Raw genomic sequence first — 26,478 nt, forward strand, 5'->3', positions numbered from 1 at the left:
CCTGCAAAGCCTTCAATAACTATCTAACACACGTGATTCCCTATTTTGTCCTTACGTCAGGATCCGATATTTTTATTAAGCAACAAAATGAGTTCAATTTCATAAATTTGTAGGGCCCTCACTGAAGTGACCAGGATCGTTCTGTGGCAAGTAATCTGTATAAATAAGCACTTTCAGAAAAGCATCCACCTTTGACCTCGACTGTAAGACAGCAAACATGGCAAAGATACAGCCTGTGGCACCAGGCTTCATACAAGTCTGTGCAGATGGTAAGAGGTATTTCATCCGACAAAAATACTGTTCTAAATCTTGAAAGGGGGCAGAAGTCACAGGTTCAAGCCCATTTTCGCCAAATTTGACAATTAGCAGGCCTAGCTGAATTTGAAGGGTCTAATGAGTTTTCCCATCCCTTCCACAAGCATTCCATCCACATGCATTTCCTGTACAGACTCTTTACTTAGTGAAATCCGAATGCAGAAGCAATGACTATATCAGTCACCCTAGTAGTTCTTCTAAGTTCATCCCTTGTACCGACTAATTTAAGAAGAGGAAAAGACAAAACACAAAAGGTTTCAATTTCACCTTCACAAACCAGTAAGGGGGTTACTCGCTGACTCTCAACATTCTACACGGACAGTGTAGATATTTGCCAGTCTATAAGAGAACTAAACAACAGAATAGGAAACATATCTCATAAGCTCATGTTCTGTCTTCATTCTTGCTATTCTGGAATGACACCTAAAGGACAGTCAAAAGAAGGGCACTTGCATATCATCCAATTAATCACATTTGAACTTCACAGCTCATCTCCAAGTGGTTAGTGTAATCACTAAATGACATTTGCTTTTGGCAGAACACAGCAAAAGCAAATGTATTTCTTCCACTGTATGTCTGCGTTCAGGCAGTTCAGCCTCCAGGCATCTAGAAGAGACATGTATTCCAAAGGCACCTTCTAGTTTACTGTGTGATCAGACAAGAAAAGAACAGTCTTTCCAAGTGATAATGACATATTCAATCTTTTATTTGAAAACATATTATTTTATAGAAAGACAGGAAAATATAGAAAATACAATGTTGTAACCTTTACAATTTTAACCAAAAAGTGATGGGCAAATAAAGATAAGTCAGGTTTTAAATATATTGAAAAAACACTGCTCACTCAATTCTGATTTATTTATTGTGTCACTCCGAATAGCTCAGGACATTTTAAACTATTTGTTTTCAGTAAAAATTTTAAATGCAACTCTTTCTTTATTCTGTGTACTAGTGATTCTGAGCATTCAAGTATTTCATCATTCAAATGAGCATGGAGGTCTAAAGAGATTTTCCTTCAGCAGAGGTGTCAAGTCAAAGAAAAATTTATAAACATCAGTTACATAATGATCCACAGGAGAGCCATATACACATTGTGTTAAGAAACAAACTCAGTGTTGCGGTTTGCTAAAGACTTTCTGGAATAACCTTCATTAAAAGAAAGAAAATGCATCTACGAAGAAACACTGCTATCCCTGTGTGACAATGTTCCATGGTCTTCCAAAAGTAATAATTTTCTCAAAATCTCATTTTGATTGTACACTAGCTTGTTGTCACTATCTCTGATTTTATGCCAAGTTGGCATAAGCACAGAGAATACGATCCAAAGTGATCCAAAGACCAAGGACTTCAGTTGGAGTCTGGACACAAGTGAACTTGGAATCACACTCAGTCCAAGATCTCAATGCTATCGTGAAGGTGCTGAGGACCGTGAACCCCTCTGGGAGGGTACTCAAGATTTTCTCAGCACCTGGAGGGATTGGGCCCTAATGCTTCTTGTAAAATGCTGTAAAGTAGTCTAGAACATATATGAGGGGAATAGTGTTAAACACTGACTGATCTTGTAATGGTGGCCTTGTAATGGTCTTAACGCTTTTACACCTGTGGGGGCTCTCATCCTTGTGCTGACTGCCCAGCTCCTCAGAGTGCTTCCTCTGCAGCTTGGAAGTTGAAGAGAGAGGTTTCAGCTGCCCATAGAAATAGATTTGGATGAAGGGATCTGTCTGAGCAGAGCAGTATGAATAGCGGCCCTGCCTTTGGCTTATCTTTTGAAATTTTATCCATGCCTTTTATTGGTGCTCCTTCTACACTTCCTCCTTCAGGCTGTACAAAATGGGGAACGGATTCTGCTTTCTTCTCGCTCCTTTCCTTTCTTAAGCTCCAAAGGTTTTCCAAGGCTTGATTCATTTCAGCTTGTAAGGTTTCCATTTCGCTGGTTGCTTTATCACCTTGTTTTCCACAGTAACTGAGGGACTGCTCCAGAGAAAGAGAGAATTCTCTCCCAAGCCTTGACAGGGCCTCACCACCTTAACAGAAAATAGGCAGCAAGCTAAATTGCAACACACATTCCAACAGCAACAGGAAACGTAAAGAAGATTTATAAGCGCCATTGTCGCATTAAAGTATGAAAACGTAAATCAACAGAAGCTTTTGACAGTGCTTGGAATGTGTCAGGAAAGCTTTAATCTAAGCTCCTGTGGATCACCTGGCTCTTTGCAGCATGTGGTCCCTCATTTATCTAGAATAACTTTGACAATTTGGTGTGCTAGAAGAGGATTCTTTTCCTACTGAAAATCAACTGTCCCTATACAGCGGTCACTAATTTTTAAGAGGGCTGGAAAACTGCCCCCAAACTGTAGAAATTACATCACAAATACCGAAAGCATTAACTGATTCCTGCCTGGTGGATGTCTAAGTTTCTGCTAATACGATGGTGTGCTTTTAGTCCATTAGCCCTCGTCACAGAACGTAAAAAGCAGTAGGTCAGAGCAGTCACCACAGCAGTCATCACTGGCTACGCAGGTACTTGGCAATCAATATTTTCTACTCCAAAAACGAATACTGGTAAAATGCAAAGTTAAACTCTCTGGGCAACCACACGTGTGAAATTTCCATCCCTGGAGACATTCAAAACTACTTGCCGAGTCACTGAGCACCCTGATCTAAGCTGGCCCTGCTTTGAATGGCGGAGTTGGCCAGGTGTCTTTCAGAGGCCCATCCCAAATTACATAATTCTATTCTTTTAATCTTTGTTCTGTATAAGCCTAAGTCAGTATGTCCATCAGAAACACCACTTTTCCCACTTACAGATTTACCATTTGATAGCTGTGCAAGTGGGATATAAGGGCATACAGCTTTATGTAGTAGAAATGCACACAACGTTCCTTCTTGTACCTTGCATTTGCAAGACTACAGGAACAGCCTCTTCTGAAGAGTTCAAGGCTTCTAATAGTATACAATGGTAGTTCTGTGCCTTCATTTTTTAACGTGATGTTTGAGTGCGCGCTCTTTTCCCTTTTGATTTTCAAAACAAATTATTTATTTTTTCCTCCCCCTGCATAGACTTTGATACAAGGTGGATTCTTTACTTCCTTTATCCCAGAACGGATTTATTCTCTTCCACGGGTGGAGAAGGAGGGAGATAAATGCTTTTGTAACGCCCTTGACTTTGACCTGCTCCATCCAGTCTCTCAAAGCTATGCAATGTACAGGAATTTTCTCCAGATGGCACAATTCTGTCATCAGTGGTCGCAGCCTCAGTACGATCACAGCATTTATTCGCGGTTTTACATAGTGCCCATGTAACTGTTAGGAAATGATGATCCTTGGGTCATAGAATAGCAGGCAGGACTGGAGACAAGAGATCACTGAAATCAGCATGGGAAGCACGGGAAGGACTTACTTTCAGCTGGTGCTCAACACTTTCAAAACATACTATCAACATTTCAGAGCCATCTCCACCCCTTCTTTCCTATTACCTCCATCTCTGGCCAACACCATGTTTATACCTTTTCCCCTTCCCACCTGCCAGTCCCCTAACTCTGTCTCTGAAGCCTGGCCAGTCCCCATGACCCCCACACATCAGCAAATCTTAACAACCAGAACCTGTAATAACCCCCAGAACTTCCAGGTTCTGACCTGGGTGACCAGCACCTGTGTCAGAAAGGCACTTGCAGTACCACAGAGACTTAGAGGCAGAACCTGCTAGTGCAACTCAAGTCCATGCTTCATGCTTTTGCAGCACTCTTGAAAACTTGTGCTCAGTGATCTCAGATGCAGCTGCTAGGCGTATTCTCCGAGCCATCTACAAGTTGTGCCTGGCATGTGCAGAAAACAAAGCTGGCAATGCTGCACAGCAATACTGGAAGGAAGAAGTCCCTCGCTCACTTCTCCTGTGCCTCACATGGCTTCTCATGCCCTCGTTCCCTGTCATGTATGCTTCCCCAAATAGGCCTGTGAGACACCTTGGAACGTCTATATACCGTGCTTTGGCCAGATCTGCTCTATTCACTAACAGCAAACTAGGCACAGGGGACACTTTGAGGTTGAGCATGGGCAAACCAATAAGCTTTTTTATGACTAAGCGTGTGCAAAATAGGAATAACAATACCCCTTTTCTAATGAAAATGGTTGAAGGTTAATGTTTGCAAAATCCTACTAGGGAGTGTTCATGACATGTTAACTGTCTCTACAATTAACCAGATCCGCTCTTTCTGCCAACCTTCCTACTGCCTGCTCTTCATTACTGCAGAACCACTACTGCCTGGGCAGACAATGCAAATGGCCCTGAACCCTGCAGGTGGCTTCTGTCAGTCCTGCTATACACACCATTTATCTTTTTAAAAAAAAAAAAAAAAAAAAGAAGGGAGGGAGCAGGAAGAAGCCACTGGCTATTGATGCTCATCTCAGCTCAGTAATGAGAAGCTCGTTTGGTACAACTCGAACACAGTAGCATCTGTTCAGCAGTTACCACCAATTACAGTGATGTCACTTGCCGTTTACTCAAGGTCAAGGAAGAAGAGATTGCAATTTCCAGTACGTGGGAAGATAACCAGCATTGCGATCCTCAACCTCCTCTGCTCTGACAAGAGAAAACCAACTGAATTTGCTGAAGACTCACTCAGGAACCCAGCCTGATCTTCCGGTGGTATAAGACGTATCTATACACATACCCTTCCTGTAGCAAGAAACAGAGTGTGTGTGAGCCAATCTTTTGTGAGTATAAACATGGGCTTTGAATCTGGCAACCAACAGTAATCCATTTGGCTTGCATGACGGACACTGTAAATTTCTATGAGTTCACAGATTCAGATCACAAAGCCTTCCTGATAAATATAGCTTTTACCTTTGTATTTTAATGTATTGAGGGCATACTTTCATATATTTCTGCTAACAGAAACTACATACAATGCTGTAAAGAAACAGTTAAAAAAAAAAATCAGAGATGGAAAACAAAGCCAAAGAGAACAACTGCTGCTGGGATGGAAAGAAGACATGGTTTAAATGCTCTAATTTCCAATCAGTTACAGTACATTGCACAGCAACCGTACCAATCACACAGCTATTATGGAAAGCCAAATAAAATCAAGTACTATACACGCATGAACAAAGCAACACTGACACTGTCAGAAAGTAGAGGTGACAAGCCTAATAGGTTCCCTTATTCCTTACTACTATAAAAGATACCGACACTTAGCAGCTTGAGTATACACTACACAACTTTCTCAGCCAAGGAGTTATTTTTGGCTCACGCTCAGTTTCAGGATGGATATGAAACCCACCCTCTGCCTTACCTCCTTCCTCCAGCCACACCTGAGCCTGTACTTAAAACACTCAAGAATCCAGCCCAAAAGACTATTTTATATCAGGCTTTCAAACCTTCATACAAATTTAGGAAATCAAGGACAATATATGTATTCTCCCTTTAAAAGGATGACTGAAAACCAAGATGAATGTTCAGTCGAAACAATGTACATACCTACAGGCGTAATGAAGGGCGTACTATGGGCATAACAGAATTTTTCAAAGTTGGGTTCCAGTATAAGAAAAGACAGAGAGGAGCTATTAGACCAGAACAGGAATAGAGATTAATAGTTCTGGAATATTTCCTGCATCTCTAGTCCCTTGTTTGTTGTCATTTCTAACAAAGATGCATCTGAAGCTACAGCTTGCTATTTTCAAGTTTTAAGCACATTCATAAATTTCAATACCACAGCATATTACAATAGACAGACCTGACCTTGTGTGTCTAATCCAACAGTGCAAGACAATGATTTATTGGAACATTCTCACACACCCGTGATTTTATGATTTGAGGGGGTTTTTTTTCACAGCACATTACCATGACATTTGAACAACGTATTTTATCTAGATTCTCCATACTGGTGTTCATTTTACCTCACTGTGTTGTGTTTTTTACTACCTATTAATAGGTGATATTTACAGGGGCAAGTGAAGACCTTCAGAGAAAATTTGGACCTACCCTTTTTTAGTACTAGACACACACTCCTGGCCTTGACTCAAACCAAAGCAACGCTCTTCTTAAATACACCACTTTCAGGCAGCTTCAACCGCAACTTTGCTTGTAATAGCGTGGAATAAGTAACTCATCTTAACATATGGACAAAATGTTTGTGTACTGAATGTTTTAATGTCACCACCATTTTCACACTACCATCAGACGTGAAGTATATAATGTCAAATCAGATTCTGAAGTCAAAGATTTGCCACACCAGATTATGTTTGTGCCTGCCAAACACGCACAAGCCTCCATAGCAACTCCTCCACTTGTTTGGAAAAGCAAAAAACAGATTCTCATTTTTATAACAATGGGCTTCAAAACTATAGTCTTTATACCTTCCATATACAGTACAGTACTGTTGTAGCCATTTATGAAACATGGCCACATGGCCCAAAGCAGAAGTTTAACTTTACCACCCGTTACAAAAAAAGTGTGAGGTAATAAGCTAAAGAATAAAAACACCCTCCTCTGTGGTTCTTAATACTGTTTTGTGATCAGCTAAGTTTCCATTGGCCTAGAAAATGGCTAAGAATTTCCAGATTTAATCCAATAATAGTGAAATTCTACATCTAGCCATTTTTTAAGTTGTTCAGATTTAGACACAGACATCTGATACATTGGCAAGTGAGATGCAGACTTACACCACACAGTGTTTTATTTACTTCATGAAACCTGAGTCACCTGAGAACTCTTACAAAAAAGGAATGAGGTAGCTGCTAACTCTTAGCAACAACAATGTTGGATAACAAAAGTGTGGAAAACATTTAACATTTAATAAACGTTTTATTAAGGGGTTTGATCAATTTATTAATTCTACCAGTTAAAGTCTGCTGAGACTAAATACTGCACTAAACTTTTCTTTAAACAAGATTTCATAAAGAAAAAGTGAAGCAACGAAGACAGTTGCAGGATGGTGTAATTCATATTCCTTCTCTATCCTTTTAACTTGTTATTTTTAATGTATGTATTCATGAAATTTTTGTTCATATGCAGTCTTTGGTCCTCCTTATACCCAGCTATGTTGTCATGGTAGAACAGGAGTAAAGTATTTACCTTTTCATGGAACAGACTTCCTTACAAGTTATAATCGCTTATGGTGTGGTGGGCATTCATATCTAGTTGATGTCATCTTCAGACATCGTTACCGTTTTCTTAGTGGCTATTATCAGCAAATGCTTACGCATCCTGGTTTAAGATGCTAAGATGACCAATGATCTTCCTGTCAAGATGCTAAGGCCAGGTCCTAGTTATTAGACCTCAAAATACTTCCAGGCTGCAAGTCCACTGCATGTCCTGAACATGTCTCAACTCTGCATCAGGGCAACACTTGTCCGTCCTCAGATTAAACTACAGACATATCAACATACTCACGTTTATCAAGAAAACCAGTAACTACCAGTGGTAGTCTATCTACTAGACTATACTATCAGGGTATTTTATGCCCTTAAGTCTAATTTTGTATGGAAAAACCATTTAACCGTATTGATTGGGGAGAGATTAAACTTCTGGTAAAGTCAGAAGTGGCTCTCTAGACTGGCTTACCTATACAGCATCTAAGGGGACTTACCTTAAGCAAAAGATGTAACCTCACACCCCGAACGTGCTCCAAAGCAAGTATTTTTTGCCTATGTTTTGTAGTGCTCTTCTCTATTGTAAAAAAAGTGAATTTAAAAAAAAAAAAAAAACAGCCGTATATGTTGAGTCAACCTGAGGGTTTTTTGCCTTTTTTTTTTTTTTTCTTCTTTCCCAGCAGTCAGATCACAAACCTAGAGATGAAGAGATTAAAAAAATGCATATAATTATTCATGCTTGAAGGATTTTGCAAAATGTATTTAATAGGTCCTAGCTCAGAAAATTGAAGACTTCTGGGAGAATTGTGAAACATAATAACAAATCAGCCAATACACATGCTACTATTTAACCAAAAATAACAGTAATACAATCTGCGAGCATTTATTGAGAATATGGTTTAAAATGCATAATTCATTCAGTTATCTATGCAGTAGCAGCGATGAAACAATTTTGCACTTAAAAGCTTAAGTAGATGATTTTTACTCTGCTTTACAAAACAGTTATCAGCCAAAGCATAAAACAAGTAGATTTTTCAGTAACCTACTACGGCAAAAGCACTGCTGAGACGGTACCTCATACCTCTTGTCTTCCAGTCCAGTGCTTTTATAGACCCAAAAGCAGGCTGTTGCAGCAATGAGAAAGTGTTGCTCCTTTGCCTTGGTTATGAAGGGTATTTTTGAAACAAATTAAGTGTTTACAAAACACCTGTCTGACACAGCACGTATAGCCTACGCCATAAAAGCCATTTCATGTTTTATCTCATGTTTGAAAGGAACTTCTGCTCAACATCTGCAAAAGTATCTCACCATCTCCTCCTGCCCCCCACATCCTTCCTCTATCCTGTCCTGCTGTTGAGCACAGAAGAACTTTGCTTAGCCAGATGCACTGCTTCATGCTAACCAATTTTCTCTTACTCCTTACTCGTCCTCTCTCTCATTCTCACGCTGTGTCGTGCTCTCTAAGCTGCTTGCACAGATGCCAGATTTGGCACCAAACTGTAAGTTTCCACCAGTGATAAAGATCTACTGACTAAATGAACCTAAAGGTATAATGGCAGAACTACACAGACAAAGCTTAAATGTAATTAAAATTTCCATTTTTTTCTTAGGTTTAAGGCCAGAACTGACCACTGAAGTCTGACATTTCGCACAGTGCAAGTCTAAGGATTTCCTGTATCAGCTTTTGCAACAAACAGATAGCTTCCCAGAGACATCATATCTTTATTAGAATATCATTCTAGCATTTTGATTTGGAAGAAATGCAGAATCCACCCTTGGAGGTGGATGAGCCTTAATACCTTGGCCTTTAGTCAGTGTTTGTAGTTTCTTGATTTCATGGTCATTTAAATTTACTGCAATATATCACATAAAGAAAAGAAGCCACCATTCAAACCTCAAATTTAACTTTGGCAGTCGTAAGATGGCGGCATTAAAAAGCAATACACACTAAGCTAAATTATTTTGCATGTCTGAAGCCGTGTAAATTTATGAAAACTTCAAAGATATTATGCTAGTTACTTAAGGGTTTGCTAATTGTAACTGTTATCAGCAAATAACTCAGTGAGTACATTCAGTTAAGGGAAAAAAGAAAAAAGAAAAAAATCTTTTTAACAGAGATGCCTGGTTTTTATACACTAAGAGACAATAAAACAACCATTTTTCATTTCTTACTGTCTTAAGTTGAGCAAGGAAATTTCTTACCTTCATGTCACTGACTCTTTGAGGGAGTCAAAGCATCAACTGCATCTTGGATCTGCACAGCATTGTTTTTAAAAGCAGTTGGAAAGCGCTTCAGAGATGGCTCTGAAGCTTCTGCTTTAAGATTTATATGAGATACCACCTTCAAGGAACAGAAAAGGGGAAGTTAACAAAGGTACTCTAGAGAGTAAGCTCATGACAGACAGCTTCACATAGAAGGCAAGAGTATTTTGGTCAGCACTTTAAGAAACCCACGTTTAATATGCTTAGGTATCTATATGTGCATACAATCATAGAGGGCTTTCTGGGATGAAGGCACCATTGGATCTAGTCAGCTTAAACATACTTTGATTCATAAGCAAAACTTATACTGATTGAAAACCACAGAAGACTTTCAAATTGGACTTTAGATCTTTCAATTCTGAGTTACGGTTAAACCCAAAGATTCATGTTCTAAAATAAGTCTTCAATGAGTGATGAATAGTTACAGTATTTTAAGCACAAACTGGTTTATGCTCCTGTTTCCATGTGTATCAGCTACATTAAACATTAATATTTCTAAGACCATGTTTGTGGCATATATATATAGTGACCTTTCAGACTTACTTGGATCAAAAATGAAAAGAAAATGAAAGCCACATTCTTAATTACTTTCCTACTGCCTTTATCATGGTGCTGACTAAAAGTATAGCTCTCAGCACCGACTGTGTTTCTTTTATATATTTCTTGGAACTACTATAGGAAAATATTGGAGCTCTTATTGCGTGTGAAGGAGACTTTAATCTAACAATAAGATTTCTGAAAGAGGGAGAAAAATCTTTTTGTTTTTCTTATGAATGCCATTCACTGTTATGTGCTTTCTGCATTGTGTAAGCAATTTTTAAGAGTATGAATGTGCATGCAAAATCTAGTATATGCATGAAGGGATTATTTCAAACACGAGGATGAAAGATTGCTGCTAATTAGGGTTGGAATGGATTGCAAAGTGTGGCATTTTAAAATCTTTTATGTATTGCTTATCAGTATTTTCCAGCTGGCTTTTTTGTTTGTCCTGCTGGAAACGTCACAAAGAAATTCACACTAACCTCGCAGCAGTGAGCACAGAACTGCCGTCTCATTCTCCTGAAAACTGTGGCAAGCTTGTTTTATCTCCCTGAAGACTGGTCATCTGTATTTAACTGGAAGCAGTAAATGCTTCTATGGAAAATGAGTTCAGTCTGCAGAGCGTTTATCTAGAAGCCGTCAGAATCATCATTATCTACAATATAAATACCTTTATGCATTCCATACTGAAGTCACGTTCAAAAAGTTTATTTTGTCCTCGTATTTTCTCATGGGACCTGAGGACATGGGACAACAGAGAGAAATCTTTCCTCCTTCTCTTACAGGAAAAGGATAAAATTCACAGCACGTAGAGAATAATTCTTAATGCTGTAAACCCTCCCAAATTCTAAAAACTGGTCTGGGGACTTCTTTCATTTAAAAGTTGCATCCAAACCCTTTTGGATGCATCTACCCAAATAAGATAAATCTATCCTCCATTCAGTGTTTTATGATTCCTTTCTGAATCACAGATATTTTTGGCCTCCATAATATCTTTTGGCAATGAATTCCGCAGTTTAAATACCCAGTCTCTGAAGAAGCATCTTTCCATTTGTTTTAAAGCTAATGCCTGACAACTTAATTCAAACAGTACTTCTGTTGTGGAAAAAAAGTGGAAGACCGTTCCCTACTCACCTTGGCACCACATACAAATACAAGGTCCTGTAAACTTCAATCACATTCCTACTCAGACTCCTCTTTTCCAAGCTGAACAGTCTGAATAGATTTGACTCTCTATACTTCTGTGGTACACTACAGCAATAGTGGAACTAGACTACCCACCCAGCTATATTTACATTGCTGGTTCTTCAACTACATATTCAGAATGCAAAGTGAGGAATTCAGAATTTCCAGAGGAACTAGAATATTGTTTTGAGGGTCTGTTTTGCCGGGACCTAAACATTTTTTTGAAACGTTCTTAGCCTGCAAGCCAGCTGCCCAGCTACATAGCCAGGCAACACAGTCGGAGTTTAAACTTAAACAGGATGTACCTGTAAGCAAAGTAGTGCGGTACAAAGATTTTTTTTTTAAGCCTCAATTCACAGAAGACTTTCCCTCAGTTTTAGTGGCTATTCAATGAAATGATTAAAAGCGCTCTTATGAATTAATATCTAGCAAAGACTCCGTGAACAGTCAGTAATATTCTGTAAGAGATTTTCTGGTGACTGTAGAACTTGGTCTTCCAAGCCCATCGTTTTTTAAACACACTTAGAAAGTACAATGAAAATAAAACCCCCAGACCACAACACAGAGCTTACATAAGACATGAAGAATATTTTCCACTGTTTTAAGTGTTAAAAGCATTAAACCCATAAATCACAAACGGTGCTTTGTTTCTCAGTATCAGGGTTTCTGTACAGAGGTTCCTGTTTCTATTCTCAGAAGCTGCCTTCTCTACACAGCTGGAAAATTCCCCCTAAAGTCAGAGAAAACAAGAAATGGAAAGAATCCAATCTCCATTTTGAATTTTAGAAGGACAAATGAGAGCCAAAAGCTACATAAGGAATCCTAGTTTCTAGGAGGAAAAGCCAGTATGAGAATATTAATTATTGTTGTAAAGTTATTTGTTAGGCACAAAGAATACGCTCAGTATTCTGTCAGGTTCTGTATTTAACCAGTGGCTGTTATATCCCAAGGATAAAAGACTGGCTGCAGAAATTAAGAGGGATTTGGTTTTAACCCCCCCCCCCAAATTTTTTTTTTTTTTTTACATTATTGTTGGTTGTAGTGCCATTACTTGAGAGCTTTAATTTTAAGAAAAACCACTAGTGCTCCACAAAAAGGAGAGAAACCTCATCACAGGGAGCAGAATAAAAAACCTCTTCCTTTCATTGTTTCCCTGATGAGCTTGATCAGACGCAAGGAATCAAATAATACAAAATGGGGAATGGGGAAAACAGGATAGCGTAACACCTCCATTCATCGAAGGCAGGCAAAGATGAATTCAGCTCAAAATATTTTTCCTGAGCTTAGTAATTAATAGCAGAAAAGATGGAGCTTTTCATCTCTTAGAGACCGTTAACAGCTAATCGGCTGCATAGTATTTTTCTAGTTTACGCATGACCAGTAACATGAAAATGTATCAGGTAACAAAGAAATACCTAAAAATTCAATGAATGATATCTTGGTCTCAAAGTCAATAGCAGAAACCACACTAGCTTCAGCAAGGCTTGACATTCCTAGGAACTAAACTGACAAGAACCAAAGTCAACACAACAAGCACTTCTGCTTCACAATGCATATGGCTGGCTGAACATTTATAAAACCTTCATTAATTTTTATCACAACTGAAAAGCTAAAAACCTGGAATTAATAATGCCTTTAATTAGTTCTTTTCACAAGTTTGATGGATCAAGACTCGGATATAATTAGTGTAAAGCTTTCATCTACCTCTATAGCATTAGCACTTTCTGGAATCTAAAGAAAGAAATTCACAACTGAATTATGCTCTGAATTAAGAGAGTTTTAGAGAGAGGTTCAAGTTGCACTCTAACAGTCCACTATTACCAGTGAAGTACCAAGTGGATAGGGACCCAAGGAAAAAAAAAAAAAATGTGTAGGCTTATTTGTCATTAGCATTTAACAAACAATTAAAGGAGAACCAGGCAGTTCTTTTCTAACCCATTTGCTATTATAAATAGAGGGGGAGAGCCTGGCTTATAGTTGTTCATACAAGACTTCCCAAGAAAACACTCGCTATTTGATATTGTAGCCATTCCTTGGCTCACATTCTCTAAAAACAGCAACCGCAGCCCCGGGCCCGGTGGAACGGCTGCCTGCCAAGCCCTGGGCAGTCAGCAGAACCTATTCCATGAGAATAGCCATTAAGCACCCAGCTCACCCAACACCTGGACTCAGGTTGTGAGCTTCTAAATAAAGGGTTACTTAGCTCCACCTGTACTTAAAAACAGATCTGCCGTTCCTATTGAACTCCGCTCTGATGACCAGACTGCCACTGATACTTTTTCACTCCTGCTTGGTTGTCTCCAAAATGGATGAAACTGCTTAAGCAGAGGAAGTGTTTGGAAGAAACTCGTTTCTTCTTTGGAAAGCCAGAAACTCTCTATGAACAGAGAGAACGGTGATTGAATTTGGATGGATGAAAGCAATTATTCATTTGGTTTATCTTAGCACTGCAAGCAATCACCACTATGCACATTATTTCCTCCTCTTCTTATTTTTATTTCCTGATCTAAAGTACAACCTAATTAGTTGGAAAAATCACCTTATCCCTAGACTCTGGCATTCCCTAAGATACAGCAAGTATCCTAGAGGCTTTGAGCTTGCCAGGTTGTTTGACGTTTGCTGCCCCTGCAAAAATAAAAAGAAAAAATAAAAAGTAAAAAAACTTCACCTTACAATTAGATATCCTTCTTTGATCCATTCTGGCTATCAAACCTATCATCATTAAGTGATAGGTCTCCATCTGTTTGAATAAATTCCCATTTGAGAAAAGTAGCAACTAAACCATCCGTTTTCCATTTAACTGAAAAGCAAAACATTTTCCCCCTTTTCTGCCTTTCTCTACTGTCTAAATTTGATTGTGTTTTTGTGTATCCAGTTTAGTAATACGGAAACTTTGGGGGAAAAAAGAGGAGTTTTGCTATAAGGCAGTCACCATAGCTAATTGCTTCCACCATAAATACCTAACATTTTGTTTTACAGTTCAAAAATGTTCATGACTTCATGAAATTAAAAAAAAAAAAAATCTGAGTATATTATAACACCACTGAGATAATTTCTTTTGATGACATGAAATTATCTTTTGCAACAGCTCTTAGCTGCCTTTCAATCACATCTGCCTAATCAGAAAGCCATGACAATTTTCTTCTGAAGCTGAACAGGGTAACGCACAGTACACTTCCTCACCTTCCCTCTTTTATAAAAATACCCAAACTGTACCAACATATATGCAGTTACATCATTGTTTTGCTCAGCTGTGTTCCTTGGGAGACTGAAGCTTCTGGGTTGAGAGGGTAAACGCACAAAATCATCATCAGCCCTTTATCAGCTTTCAGCTCATCTTGCCTCCCCACCAACTTGCTAGCGTTACTGCCTGCCTCTCCTGGCTTTCCTGGCAGAATATTGTAATAGTGAAATCCTTCACTAAAAGCAGACGGAGGATTTCCTTCGGGTTTATTTTTGGCTGCTTTTAATTCCTAGGAAGTCTGCATGTAGATAATCTGATCAGTATTTCTCTTTAAAACGTGGGATATGTCTGGCTCGTGCCATTTATTTCCTGCTCATCTGCTTTGTCCAGGTAGTCAGCGAGCTCCCATTTTACAGGACGACCACAGCGACCTCCCAGTTCTTGCAGCAAGCTCTTCCAGAGGTGAAGCAGCAAATGGGAATGCTGTTATAAAATCTTCATAATTAAGCACATGAAAGACAAACATTTTATATGGCTTTTCCAAATTAATTTCTGTTTAGAAATCTGAGGTTTGAGAAGGAAACTTTGTGTTAAAAAACGGAGTGTTACAGCGCCTGGGAAGCCTTTAAAGTCCTACGTTATTCAATTTATTTTTTTCTTTTTAACCTAAGTCAGATCCACTCTCCAATAGCACATAAACTATTTACAGATAGCAACCTGATTACTGAAATGACATCAGGATATGGGTAAGATATTTGCAGATACATAATGTGATTTAACTTTCTTCTGTTAATATGCAGAAGAGTTCTCACCATCTTAAAGTTATTTTGTTGTGGAAATTAAAACTAACTATCATTTTGTCTGCATTGGAAACCGCTTTAGAGAAAGACCTGAATGATTTGCAGTTTGAAAACTTGAGTTTATTCCTAAGAAGCTCTTAAAAGAAACTATTTTGTCTTTAATTGTGAAAAATATTTATCTTTTGGAATGATTTCAGTCTCCAGCCCTGAAGAGCCCAGATCCAGCTGTTGAGCAAACCAGATTGAAAGATTCCTGCCTACAACAGAGGTCCAATAAACCTTCTAAACATCTGGTGAAGAAACCCAAAGGAATGTTAGGCCAAGCCAAGAGATGTCCTACTAGAGAACCAGTAAAACAGACAAATTAAATAAGTACTGGAGAAGCAAAAAGTTACAAGACAAGGCTTTCAAAGACGTCTTGCCACCAAGGGAAAGGAAAACATCCACCTAAATTTTAGTAAAAAGGACTATCAAGAACTGCTGTAAATGTACTGTTTTGGAAGAAAGCATCTCATTCATAAAGACGCTCTGGAAATCTTACATTCTCGGTTAAAATACAATTTTGTATATTTCAGTGTGCTAAAAGAAAGCTATTTCTGTAAGTGTGACAGAGCTGATTAATTTTTTTTTTCATTCTTTACATTATGAGAAATGGATAAAATCAAATTTGTGATTTCCATCAACTGTATGTATCAATGACTTCAGAACTCCAAAATTTTGACCCATCCCCCTTCCTCCTCCATGAGGACTGTTCCTTCCCTCCTCACCATATCTAAAAACACAGCCATGAACAGTACCTTTTGTATTTTACAGTATCAACTACAATACTGTAAACTGTTACTGAACTGCATAATATATTATTGATGTTAAATTTCATATTTAACATCACAGAATTGTCACTTGTGTCTGAACAAAAAAATTGGCTCAGGGGCACAGCTTACTGTTCTAGAGTAAAATTGCACTAAAATCTGAAATGACAAAGGAATTGAGTAAGAACATGCCTTTCAAACAATGCTTTTTTGGACTCTCTGTATTAATATCTGCATATTAATGAATACCTTTACTGTACAGCATTATACCAGGTCTGTCTGATTTCATAAAACGGACAGAAAAACTTTTAAAACATCTTACCTCTTCTTTGGGAACTAGCGTGGAATCACTGAGTGTATCAATAGACTGAGAGCATCTTAGGGAGCATGTGCTGTTTTCCAGTTCTGCCCTCAGTATCACCAACTATTTCCAAATCAAAACACATAGAATGGCTCGTGATACTAAAAGAAACATTTAAATCCCTCTCAGTATTCTTCCTTATGTCAGAAAAGGAGTTACTTTGCAGCCACAGAGCGGAGAAACAAAAGAAAGACGAAAGCTGTCAAGAATGCTTTTTTCACAGTCTTAATGGAATTCTTGTTTTCCCTACTGTTTCTCTTCCGAAATAGATCACTGTGTCCTGTAATAGGTTGTGTGGAGTTTTTTTAATTAGCATTTAATAATGATATGCAAGTAGCCAACCATATTTGGCAGGGAATATACAAGGAAATAACACAGTCCTTTCTGCAGTATATTTATAACCTAATAATGCTTGCAAATGCAAATACAAAACAAAAGACCAAAGTCACAGGTGGTCTTCATTATTCACATGTACCACTATTTTCATTTATCGTGTTTTTATTGTGAATAAAGTACAGAATAAATCTAGCTGGTATCTCAGTACTGCCTTGCCATCCAAGATACCTGATCTGGCCATGTTTCATAAATAGTGTTAGCCTAGCTTTCAGAATACGTCCTGATTCATCAGCAGCAACATGTCTCTAGTTTGAAGAGGGAAAAAAACTGAGGATATGCTTAATCAGTCACGTTTATTCTGACATCTGAAAATAATTATCAGATTGGAAAGGAAGGAGGACAAAATTTCTCACAGGAAAAACACTCTTGCAAGAAATTACAGCAAAGCACATGTTACAGCAATCTAAGAATAATGAATTTGAGACAATTTACAAAAATGTTTTGAGTTACAAATTGGGAAAATTAATTCCAGGAAGCACTTACTCAGAAATAGTGCTTACTTAAATTTCTCAGAATTTTCTTGAACTGAACCTCAGGTCAATACAGTTGTCTGTACCAGACCCATCGCTTTTAATGGACCATTTAATTTAAAAAACTCCTAATATTGGTCCAAAAACCAGAATTAGTTATTGCTAGCCTTCGGAAAAAAGACCGTTTTCTCCAAAGTTAAAAATGTAAGTGTCATGAAACAATATTTTAACTTTAGTACCTCCTGAATTTCAGGTTTTTAATCCTTCCATTTTGTGGAAATACTTCAAGGAACTGCTTCTGTGTTTACACTACTTATTCAAGCACCTTTGTGACTACCTTTCAAAGCAAGGCTCCATGGCAACATGAGATTAACACACAAAGAAAGTAAAACTTTTTCTGCAGACTAAACGAGCAGTCATTGTTCCTGTCGTTACGTAGTTGGTGACTATAGATTCTGCAAAAAAAAAAAAAAAAACCTATCATCATATATTTACTTAGCAAATTATAAACTAACTACCAGTAGTTTGAGACAACAACTAAGCACCCAAGAGCGACAAACAGAAAGCATTTGTCCAAGAGAGAGCATTCTGTCATTTACTACTGTCATGTCACAATTTAGAGTGATCTTTAAAAATTTACATTTTCCAGTAACCTCTCCTGCTCAAGTTGCTACCAACACATTTTCTTCCATGGGAACCTCAGGCAACACACACACACACACAAAATACAGAATTGTACCAACACAAGGTACTTCAAAAGTTGGATAGTTCCGTGTGAAATAAGGTTGAGAGAACAGGGGGGAACTCAACACCATGCTAGTCAGTGAAGTAAGCCATTCATGGTGTATATAAAAATACCACATAGACGGATTACTGGACACGGGATGAAAACAGTATTTTAAAAAATTAAGTAGAGCTACTGAATCCAAACAGTTTGACACTATTATTTCCCTTCTTAATTTCTCAGAACTGATGGAACTGAAAGTCATTCAGATGATCAAGGAATCAATCCATCCAAATGACTTAATTACTGATTTTCATTCTTTTTAGATTCTGTAGAATCAAGCTACTTCTGATTAGCAAACATAAGCCTATTTGCAATATGTTTACTTTCCTTATTTACTATTTGCAGAGCTTTTCAAAAGCTTTTCAAGAGCCCACAGATCACTACTTTCAGTAAGATTAATATTAATCTACCAACATTTACATAAAAGAGTTCATGATACTGTTACGGTTAATATATACAGACATTTTATAGCACTTTGTCTCTCTGAGCATGACTTGATTGCTAAAACTTAGACATGACCACTCACAATAAGAGCTACTAGAGCTCAAAAAAACAAGACGTTTATACCTCCCTTTCTCCATCACAACACACTATGCAATTTACTGTATTTCATGGTGCCTCAGTAACCTCAGCTAAGGCCCTTCAATCTGAGTCTGAGTTTCATTATAAACTGTTCGGTTTTTAAACCGTGTCTTATAGTTCACCAATTTTTTTTTTTTTTAAAGTCTGTGGAGTTCAAACATTGTTCACAAGCTTCAGAGAGACATCTTTTTCTTTCATATCGCCTCCATCTGCATAAAAGTTGTAATGCTTTTAATAGGATCCTTACACAACAGTAATTATAAGATAAGCAAAGCAAATTGACAAATACAAGCAGCCTTACAGATCAAGTTTCTCAAGACGTTTCTGATAGACTATAACCACAATTACGTATTTTTGAATTAAATGATCCTTATAAACAGTGTTATATGAATTTCTTAGTCTAGACTCCTATGTATAATTTGCTTCTTTACAATAAGTAGAACTGAAAATAACGAGCAGTAAAATCCATTTGTCAGAAGGCACAATTATATTTCCAAAAGTCATGCACATAAATCCACTAAAAATATATTTACAACATTTGTAAACTACCAATAAAAGGATGTCCGGGACACTTAGGCTCTCTGAATTCTATTTTAAATAAAAAATTTTAACCAAATTGTTAATACCTTTTACTATTTAAATGTTGTTCAAATCACTCGGAATCAAAATTACAGTGAATATTATTCCAGTACTGAATCCCATAACAAAATGCACCAGTCGCAGGTTAAATTACTGAAAGCACTCTTAAAATAAATCACAGAGCTGCTATGAAATCTGACTAACCCAGCGGTCTCTGCTGTGATTGACTGTGTAAATAACCGATAGTCTCATTCATTCCAGCACTCACGCGTGACGTTAAAATGCCTTAGCAGACCAAAAAAGTTCCGATGGTGTTAACTCTGAAAAAAATTGCTAGCTGTAAGCAATGATAAATTCTGGATTACTAATGTTATCAAAATTGTAATAACATTTTGAAATATGTTTATTTTTGTTATAAAGATCTAGATCCCATTTTTAAGAATTTCAAATTTCGGTCAATTTATTCTCTAAGCATTGGATTTAACACAATGAGCTATGCAGACTCCATGCATATCTAACAGTGCCCATATAGCTACAAAAAATCTAAATAACAATTGTGCTTTGCATAAGACATTTAAGAGAGAAGAAGTTATCTCTGCAAATGATTGGTGCAAAATTGGCGTTTATAACAGAGTGCCTTCTCTTTAAAATTAGAAATAGGCCTTTGAAAACTAGCGCTGAAATACTTGTCTGAAAATGAGGGAAGTTCATAAAAAATTGAACAGCATAAAAAATTTATACCATACTGAAGACAATACAAAAACTGTGTCATATAGTTTGTGTACATATAAGTTCTGCTCAAAAGAAAAAACACACACACACACAAAAACCCAGTGTCAGCTCAGTCTGATCCTTTCCTAGAAGCCTTCCCTGACGTCTTTCAGCTTTCTAACAACCACACCGTATTTGTCTTCTCTTTCCATACAAAGAACAGATGAGTAACATCTCCCTCCTTACAAAACAGCCAGTAGAGCAAAGTCTGCACAGAAGTACCTATAACTCGCTGACAAGGATAAAACCAAAACGCAGTCATTAAAGAAAGGCACCAACCCAACAGATTCTCTCACCTGTTGCGTTGCCTTTAGCCTAGAAAAGTGAGTAGCTTCCACCAGGGCCTCGGCAGCCCTTTCAGCCCCTTGCTGAGGGGGCTCTCTGGGGAATCACCAGCAGAGCTGCAAGCACCTCTTCTGCTGTGACTTCTTGACTCAGGTCTTCCCGTCAAGCCTTTAAAATATTCACAGATTCAAATGATACAATCATCTCTTAATTAAGAAGTATTTTTAGAAAGAGTTTTACCTCTAACAGAACACGGAGGGAAACAAACAGAGGGACTAGGTAATTCAGTAACTTGTCCTCTGGGTGCTGAGAATACTGGCAAATTCCAACTGTTGACATTCTCACACTATCGTCAAGAAACACCAACGAAGCAGCCACCCAAGTTTAAATATTTCAGGCTGAAACATGTTTAAACACAAAAAGTCAACTTCCAAGATAAGAGGAGGGCAGATAAGAGACAAATGGTTTAACACCAGGGAACAAGTACTGTCTGCATTCAATATATTAGCAAAACCTTCAGGATTTCTGCTGTTGTGCTGTGTTAATATTAATAGATGGTTTATGAGATCATATACAATTACAGTGGGCAAAATAGATATCTATCTGATACAATTGTCACCAGAGGCCTAATTCCATAGATGACACATGACAGATGTATTATCTGCGCACTGAGTATTACCAAATTCAAGACTCTGCAAGGGCATATTATGGATAATAGACTACTGGGCTAAACTCACGTCTAATAACTGGAGGCATGCTTGGGCCTCTAGCTCACACTACGGTAGGTTCACACTCCTACTGGAAACCTTTTTATCTGTCACTTCTCACTATTCAAGCAGTGGGCTTTTACTACCAAAGGCAGCCCCCATAGCTCAGCACTTGCCTCCGGGTAGTAACCAGCACGTTTGGCGCATGCACATCTTTGCACCGTGAACAGCACCCTGCTTGCTGCAATATCTGTTCCCACATTGCATTTAAGGAACACCTGCCTGCTGCTGCTTCTTTACTATTCTGTGTTGAGAATCACAGCTTTTCCCTGTATGCTGGGGGTCACTGTAAGGGAGCCAAGTAACAACACCTACAAAATTAGCTCGATGCATCCTATGGAGACTGTCAAATTTTGGAGAGTTTATTATAATAATCCATACCGATATATTGTGGTTTTTCCTATGTTAGGACATACAGACAACTTGCATCTTGCTACCACGTTGCATGGTATGTGGGGTAAATTACCTTTCTTTTTTCTTCCCACTTCATTTACTTTGAAATTGAATATCTAAACTCACAGAAAAGCATGACAAGTCACATATTTTTTGAACAAGACTCACAAGTTATCTTCAGAACATTTTGCGTGTAGTCATTTTAAAGATCAAATGGTTGGTTACTTCTTTGCAAAGAGTTAATTTAAGAAGGCTCCCAAAACTGTCAGCAGGTAAATGCTACACTGGGATTGTACAAAACTGCATGCCCTCTTGTTGCAAGTGTTCACATGGCTCTGAGTTACGTAAGTGTTGCTGCTCCATGGAGAAATCTGTGGTTCAGTTAAATATGGTTAAGAGATCACTTAAGGAATTTCAGAAAGCAAAGCTATAAACAAACAAATGTTTAAAAGGGGAAACCATCATCCAAGTCTAAACAAATTGCTCTTTCAGCAACAACAGCATCCTAGTATAACTGACCATAAACAACTACAATATCTTAACACTCTAAGAGGAAAATAGAATGATTGGTTGGACTGGATACATCTTTAGCTCGATCTCCAAAAGAAAAACGGCTTTATGCAGTCACATTTCTGCCCTCTTGGGACTTCTCATCAGGCACCCGCACAATAACTTTTGAGTCGTTTTCAACCAAACTTGAAGAGTGAGAAGACCTCGAAAACACCACTAGCTTGATGAAAACAGGCAGTGGGTAGAGGAGAAAAATGATTTAAGTTCTCACAATAAACAATAAGGCTCCAGCATACACTCATGCTTTATTAGATGCCAGAGAATCCACACCAAGGAACAGATGTTATTTATGCCTCACTCACAGAAAAAAGCATATCTGGAATTACACTATATTAGACATGCAAGGATCCAACTGAGAGATATACCCGTATGAAAGCAGATTTTACTATTTCTGCTGCTCAGGGAATTACTTGTTTTTAAATAACACAAGATGCTATCCATACTTAAGTAAAGCCTAGAGTTCCAGGCAATGATCAGTTACCTCGTTACTTTAACCGCCACACAGGCGGAGACCAAATCCAGTCTTTGCCCTAAGCTTGCAGTCTAAACAAACTGGAGTAAAATGATTGCAATAACCTTAAAAATGCTAAAGAACGCATATCAAAAATTTGAGGATATTAAACCAAACATTCGCAAATAAAAATCAACTGCAACAAATATGACATTTAAAATATTGACTAGTTTCTGAAGTTTTGGGGTAGGTCTAACATAGACTTAACATACAGTACTCAAAAACCACGTGCTTTTATAGAAAGAATCAAACGCACCTGCCCTAATAACAACCTGCAGAGTTAAACGACAGCGTTAACAAGAACTGGCTTCTCCCTGAGCAGAGCAGTAAAGCCATATAACACGGTCCCAAAACCGGTGCTCCCAGCCAGAACACGTGGCTTTGCCTAGTCTGCTCCACGGCACGACAAAAAGACTGCGAGGTGAGCCTAAGCCGTTTTCAGGAGGAGCACTAACACAGTGACTTATATCAAGCAGTCATAACTTTTTCAAGGACCCATTTCTACAGAAAAAAAGATGTTCAGTAGAATACGTTAATGGCGTCAGATTTCTGAGAAAACTCTCTTCCACCCAACAGCCTATTTAAGTATTTTTAAGCAGTGAGCGTACAGTGAGCATACCAAATGTTGATTACATGGAGGACCGGCATGGAAGCCTTAAAAAAAATTCCCAGGCTCTCAGTGTGTTTTCTCGGGGATGCTCACAAACCAAGGCTTAGTGTCATGTATGACAAGTACCATGCTACAATTTTATCCCAAGTCTCGTAAAAGTTTTGCTCATGCACTTAACATGATGAATTGATTAATTTAGGTCAAACCCCAAAAGATGGGGGAGGGCAGAAAGGGAGGATTTCCAGCTCTCATAGCTGCAGGAAACAAAAACTGGGAAGTATGTCTCAAAGACTCTGGAAACAGAAATCAAAAATTAAACGAAAATTAGAAAATCCCTCTTCCCTCAAGCCTCAAAATGTTTAAATATTCCAGGTCCACAATGTTGCTCAGACACTCACATCAACCACAGCAGGGTTGCAGCTACTAACGTAAGCTTTCCCTCAGTCTTTCTGCCAGTTATTTTTGAGCTAGACTGAACATATATAACCAGGAACTCCCCACTCACCATATCTCAACACCATTTTAACACTCAGGACAGCACGCGGAGTCTAGAAGAAGAAAATGTGCTCAAGTAGCAACACATTCTTTGAAGACACACAGAGAGCAGAGAAGAGGGGAAAATAGTTCACGAAGAGAAAGAACTGGGGAGGAAAAGCAAAGAAGGAAGGTGCTCAACATGAAAGCTTGGGAGAAAAGGCTACTGGCTAGGCAGCAGAGATTACAACGACCAACTAAAAATGGAGGCGAAACTGTTGTCATCATTTCGGAAGGGGTGAGAGAAAGGAGAAAATAACAAGGATTTGGATCCTGTACTGCGTTTCACTATTAGTAAACTTACAGCATACCCATAGAAAGTTAAGAAATTCTGTGCTCGTCTCAGATGCAGATAATAGCACTGTCCATGCAGTCTCAAGTAGATGTGGAATGGAAGCACTGAATTCCTTTACTAAAAAGAGGCGGAGGAAGCATCCACCAAAGCGCCACTGAAAAAGCAAACATTTTGACAGTGATGTCTCATGCCAACTTGATCAACACATACATGGTAATAGCTCTGTTATTCCTTCAGTGGCGTAAACCATGCCTCTTAGAAAATTACGTGGGCTTAGGTGCCGTCAGCAATTACTTAAACTGTTTTAATATGAAGAAATAGGTAAATTCTGCTGGAGTGCAGAGATGCTGAATGAATTTGGGCCTTCTTTCCGAGTAATAAACTTTGCTATCATCAACAAAAAACAGAAAATAATTTTCACCTTCCCTTCGCTATGTCAGCACACTCATGTCACTTCTGGATGAATGACTTTTCCAAGATTTAAGATTGATACGACCACAGAACTCTAATGTTGACATTCCTTATTATGAAAACAGCATCAGATATTTCTGTAATGCTTTGTTTCCATGAACACTTGTTCTAATTTCCCCTATAACCAAGGAATTAGATTTTTAGTTACTTTGCCCCTTGGATATAGAGCATTAATAACCAAAGCTGTGGTTACACAACATAAAGGTGACTCACCAACAGTGCTAGACTTTTCCTGGAGCATGCTGTGTGTCTACACAGATATGCGTGTACACACACACGCGCGCATATGTTTGCATAAATATGTATATATATTATTTTTATACAAATAAAATCTTATTTCTCTAGAGAAGTGATTCTAATTTGATTTCTAGACAAGTATATTTTATGAAGTTTTATCTTTTCTGAAAAACCATACCACTTCGTAATTATTCTGGGGGAATCTATCCATCAGAGAACTATGAATCTTAGACAAGACAAACTAAGAAAAACATGAGAACAACAATACACGAGAAAAAATAATATAAGATACAGAGACAGAGGAGCACTATCTTACACAACCACCAAATCTGGAAGGGAAAAAAAAGGATATCATTCCCTCATCATGGAAAAAAAAGAGTTTAAGGAACTGAGGACTACAAAAAGAAATGTATCAGTTCTATTCCACTGCACTGTTTAAGCATCATGTTGTTCAACGGTAGAGAATCTGAAGCCATCTATTCCTTGAGACACAGAGCAGCTCCTTGGACAGCAAATACTGCTGAGGGAGCTGTATTCCCCCTCACACCACAGCCTGGAGTGAGAAGTCTGGAGGGTAGCAGTGAGGAGCCGGCAGCAGATGACAAGAAATCCTAAGGAACAGGGGAGATTGAGCAGCATTTGCTCCAATTCAAAAAGCCTCTGAGATGATTATGATGAAGCTGAGAAGCAAGACCTACCTATGAGAACATAGTGTGCTGGGGAGACTAGTATACAATCCTCCTTTTTTTTTTTTTTTTTTTTTTTTAAACTGTCCTCACCTGTAGCCAGTTTTTTTATATAAAACCATCATGATGTACAGCAGATATTTATGATGCTTTCATAGCTCAACATAGAGACTACAACAATGTATAATACAACCAAAATCTTAACTAAATATTCTGTATGTTAACATTATTTAAACTTAGGGTTTTGTATTTAGTGTCTAAGGTTGTCATTTCACATGAATTAAGCAGCGATTATCTTGTCTTACAATGATTTTATACTATAAAGCAACTGATCATTTCATCCACAGTCTACTGTCAGCTGGTAATACTCCTGTCACAAAAACCCTATTATGTATCTGTTAAATCCCTTCCTAACCTAAATCCTGAACAGTGAAATCAGAATACATATTTTTTTTTTAAATGTCATGTGGAGATATCAGAAAGGGTAAAATTAAGTGTCAGACCCCTAATGACTAAATTGCTGGTATACCATACTTGACGTTTATGTCATTATGAAGTACAAGGTCTACAAATCACTCGGAGAATAATAGATGTGCTACGCTAAGTCAGCGACAGGCAAACAAGTCCAAAGGGTTTTGCTTACACACACAAAAAGATCAAAACTGCTAGAAATAGTTTATACGAAGTAAATTAGACCAGCATGATTAAATAAAAGCATGGATATATAAACAAATGGTTACTTACCTAGTAGTAATTGCAGTTCTTCAGGATGTTCATGAAGATTCATAAAGATTCCACTTAGGATTTTCATGAAATCGAGGCACAATTAGATTCCTTTAAAAAAAGCAACATGTTGGAAACAACATCCTAGAAGAGCTGGTTTCTGTAGAAACTAAGGACACGGAGGGCAAGGTAGCCTCAATCACCTCTCAATCATTTCACCAATAAAATTTGGCTGTCAAGACACAGGTGAAAGGTGAGTGGCTGAA

At 38.1% G+C, this 26,478-nt stretch overlaps 1 long non-coding RNA gene across 1 annotated transcript; it reads right to left on the bottom strand.

Annotated features, from left to right (window-relative positions):
- Positions 1-993: 993 nt before the first annotated feature.
- On the bottom strand, positions 994-21,114 carry LOC104150498 (uncharacterized). Its single transcript, XR_695620.2, has 8 exons — positions 20,656-21,114; positions 20,427-20,583; positions 17,651-17,866; positions 16,507-16,646; positions 10,689-10,861; positions 9,607-9,745; positions 7,902-8,100; positions 994-2,339 (listed from the first exon to the last, which is right to left on the bottom strand). It is a non-coding gene; the product is annotated as an uncharacterized lncRNA (long non-coding RNA).
- Positions 21,115-26,478: the final 5,364 nt, after the last annotated feature.

This window comes from Struthio camelus, chromosome Z (genome assembly GCF_040807025.1).
Source record: "Struthio camelus isolate bStrCam1 chromosome Z, bStrCam1.hap1, whole genome shotgun sequence".
Classification (NCBI taxonomy): domain Eukaryota; kingdom Metazoa; phylum Chordata; class Aves; order Struthioniformes; family Struthionidae; genus Struthio; species Struthio camelus.